The sequence below is a fragment of the Falco cherrug genome, chromosome 4, assembly GCF_023634085.1.
Source record: "Falco cherrug isolate bFalChe1 chromosome 4, bFalChe1.pri, whole genome shotgun sequence".
Lineage (NCBI taxonomy): Eukaryota > Metazoa > Chordata > Aves > Falconiformes > Falconidae > Falco > Falco cherrug.
The window spans coordinates 77,305,734-77,309,442 of NC_073700.1; the positions used below are offsets into that span (position 1 = coordinate 77,305,734).

General features: G+C 40.2%; 1 non-coding gene across 1 annotated transcript; it reads right to left on the reverse strand.

The window, feature by feature from the left end:
* Nucleotides 1–3,161: 3,161 nt before the first annotated feature.
* TRNAN-GUU (transfer RNA asparagine (anticodon GUU)) lies at nt 3,162–3,235 on the reverse strand. The gene has a single exon. It is a non-coding gene; the product is annotated as a tRNA-Asn (tRNA).
* Between the last annotated feature and the right edge of the window lie 474 nt (nt 3,236–3,709).

Here is a 3,709-nt window from a genome sequence, read left to right on the forward strand (position 1 = left end):
AATATGATAATTAGAAGATTCCTATTAAAAACCAGAATTTGCTTTTGGTTTTCTGTTCAAGTGGTTCTACCATGTTCATGACTGTTGGAGAAATATCTGTCCCATTCTCCTTTCCACACCTTCTTCGTAACACCAGCATAGTAAGCTATCTCACCTGCCAGCTTTAGTTCTACACTTAGATTTTGTTTTAAAGTGGTTCCTTCTGTTACCTCACTGCCATATGCAAATTATTTTTGTACTCTTCCCTGAAGGAATAAAAATGGCCAGGTTCTCAGGCCTGGGAAAATCATGCAATAGCCTGGTTGCTGAAATTACCTTCTCTACCCAGTGGTCGAAAGGACAGGGTTTTGTCTCCATGAAATCCTCCCTCCATAATGATTACAGGTTTTTCTGGGCAATTTTTTTCAAAGGTGTTTACCACTACTTTTTGGTTAAGATATTTAGTGTCTTCAGGTGTCAGTCTCTGCTCCTGATTCCCAGTAAGTTCTCTAAACAGTGCCTAGAACATATATCAAGAGAAGTCACCTACACAAAGCCTTCCTTAATTTTAATAAAAAGCAAAATGCTTTTCACGCATACAATTGTTTCTGATTGATAGTCTTTTTTACCTTCTCCTTATTTTTTCAGTATCTAGAGGGAATAAGGGAGTAAGACTCACAATTCTTCAGTTCAAAGGAACATCATGGCTGTTACTGCTGTACCTATCTTGACACCATGTTTGGTTTACCACAGTTATCTAAAATCTCAATTCCTACAGAAGCTGCGTATACCAAAAATGATTGGCTCCCCAGACTCTGCAGTGAGATCCAAAGGGCCTCCACTTATTCTTCTGAAGAGGAGCAAAAGGCCAAACCACATCCACAAAGATCATCTGCCTCACAGTACACAGAGTAGAATTAAAGTGTGTATCATCATCTCTCTCAGCTACATTCATTTGCAAACAGATACAAGAGATCCTTTGAACTTTTTCAGTTCCATATTTGCTTCTGTGGTGCAAACTTCAAATACTTTATTTCATGTAGTAACTTTTGAAAATATTGGTTTAGTTAGTAGTCTCCAATTTGTTGAGTATCTTAAGAGCTAAGGTTAAGAATTCTTTCCCTGTGCAAGACAAGCTGGTGGCTTGGGCCTACAGAGGACATGTCCTTGGCTGGCTCCAGGCAAGAGGAACTGATGTTTCAGCTCCCTCCTCCTGAGCTAGGATGCCCTCAGCTCCTTTGGGACTATGAGCTCTTTGTCTTCTGGACATTCAGGAATGACATTCCTACCCTTCCCCCTTGCCCACAGGTTAACCAGGAAAAAGGTGTTTTGACAAGCATATCCAATAGTAAACAATACTTTTTCTAAGACCTTGCTCATGTTTAAGCCAGTGTTCCTCTGGCCCTGTATACAATGACATTAACATCTTCACAGCCTTTACTGTTTTCTGTATATCAGGATGTCATAGATTCTTTCTTTGCAACAAGACTTGGGTATCATTCCAGGTGTGAACACTCTGTTAATAAAATGATAAGCCAAGAACCGACCTTTGGATTAACTGAGTTTCTCTCTCACCTTCTTTCCAGGTCCATGTCAATGTTCTTCCCCTTATCCTCTGCTCCAGAAGCTTGGTCTATAAACCTGTTCCCTATGTTAATTCTACATAAATACAGCATAAATCTCATATGCAACAACTAAGTAGCTGTTTTCTGTGGGCTTTGTCTAACAACTCCTTTACCTGTTTGCCACAATCATGATAGTGCACACTGTTCAAACACATGAAGAATAATTGCATTGATTCTTACTGACCGCTTCATCTGTTTCTTAGCATGGTTATGAAGTTTAAATAATTATGTAAGTTAAACTCATAGCCTTTCACTATCTGAAGCTCTGAAATTTATGATAGCATGATCTTCTAAAAAACGACAATTGTAAACTGCGTATCTGATACGATCTGGATCTCGTGTGTTGAAAACCAGCTCGGATTTATTTCCCATTTACAAGTTGCTTTGCACTCTTCTGCCACCGTGAGGGCACAGAGCCACCTTCTGAAAAGCAGAAGGTGCTTTTAAGACTGGTGCCTTATCTGTAGGGTGGAAGCACTCTGTCAAAGCCAACAGGCAAGACCAAAGATCTCTTCTGGTTTTATTAGCTGCTCTTTTGCACCTAGATCAAGGCCAGCACTTTTCCTTTGTTATTGGTTCACCTCTTTACCAGCCAATTTCTTCCTTCTCCCCAGTCGATAGATAGTACGTGAGAGTTTTTGCCTTCAGCTTTGAAACCAGCATTTCGCTTGCCTCTCTACTAGCAGTTAGATCCTTGTGCTCCAGCACTGGAGAAAGGAACATTTCAAAAAGATTAAATTCTTGCACATACCGTGAAAACACACAGATGGGCAGTGGAGAGGGAGCCCTATCAGTTTTCCCTGTGACAGAAGGGCTGACTCATAAAATGCTAACATGAGAGAGCTGCTGAAGGATATGGGCTTCAGTGGTTTCACTGCATATGGATTTGTTCCGGACTTAGGCTTTAAAGAAAGTCATATTCTGTTAGTTAAGCTTCTCAGTACAAGTGTTTTTAAAGCATAAGCAAAAACATGACCGTCATTAATTAGATCTGTATGCTTGTTATAAAAGCAACTATTAAAGTGGGCCATGCACAGGAGATTTAAAGCTGGAAGCAAACAATAACAGCTGTCCTGCAGATTTCAGCTCACCAAGCTTTCACACAACATTTCTGGGAATAGCACAACTACTCAGCTACCTGTTAATTCCTAAGTGACAAATCTTTGCTAAGCCTGAGGTACACAGTAACCCATGTTGATATTTTGTATATATATGTTTATATTTCAATATCATAAAATTACACAGACCCATTAGAGCTCACAGCAACACAGCACCGTATAGACAAACAGGTATGCCAGAACAATGTGAACCCTAAAGGAACAATTTGTAATATTCTGCTTAAATTAAACTATTTCTATGCAATTTCATCTTCAAATAATGACCCGTGGAAATATTTTAGTCTGTTAAGCCTCTGCTGATACTTCAGCAAAGTAGTGTGTGAATGAGCCTGAGGCTGACAGAGAATTTGTCTTCCAAAATTTAATAGAACAGCTTGGGCTGGAAGGGACCTTAGAGATGTTCCAGCCCTCTGCCATGGGCAGAGGAAAGGGGCAAGCCCGTCCCTGGGTGGGCTTGAACCACCAACCTTTCGGTTAACAGCCGAACGCGCTGACCGATTGCGCCACAGAGACTCCCCGGTTACCATTCTCTTCATAATAATAACTAATTTTCCATCCTAAAATAAAATTGCCTTCCTAAAAACATTGATTCCACGTAGCAGAGATACTCTGCACTAAACCCTACTATATCCTAGAATCTTTCAAGCTGAAAAAAACCCTTACAAAACAATGTTTCATTGTAGTTGAGCATTTCGTATTGGAACTAAGTAATTCAGGGTTTAAATGCAAAAACAACTCAACAGCACTGTCATGGTTTAACCCCGGCCGGCAACCAGGCACCATGCAGCCGCTCGCTCACTCCCCCGCAGCCTGGAGGAGTGGGGAGGAGAATCGGAAAGGAATGTAAAATGTAAAAAAAAAAAGGAATGAGGGTTGAGATAAGAAGAATTTAATAATTTAAACAGAATAAAGAGGTAAGAACAACACTAGTAATAATAATAACAATTAAGATGGAAAGGTGGGGGGCAAAGGGTAAAATCCAAAGGA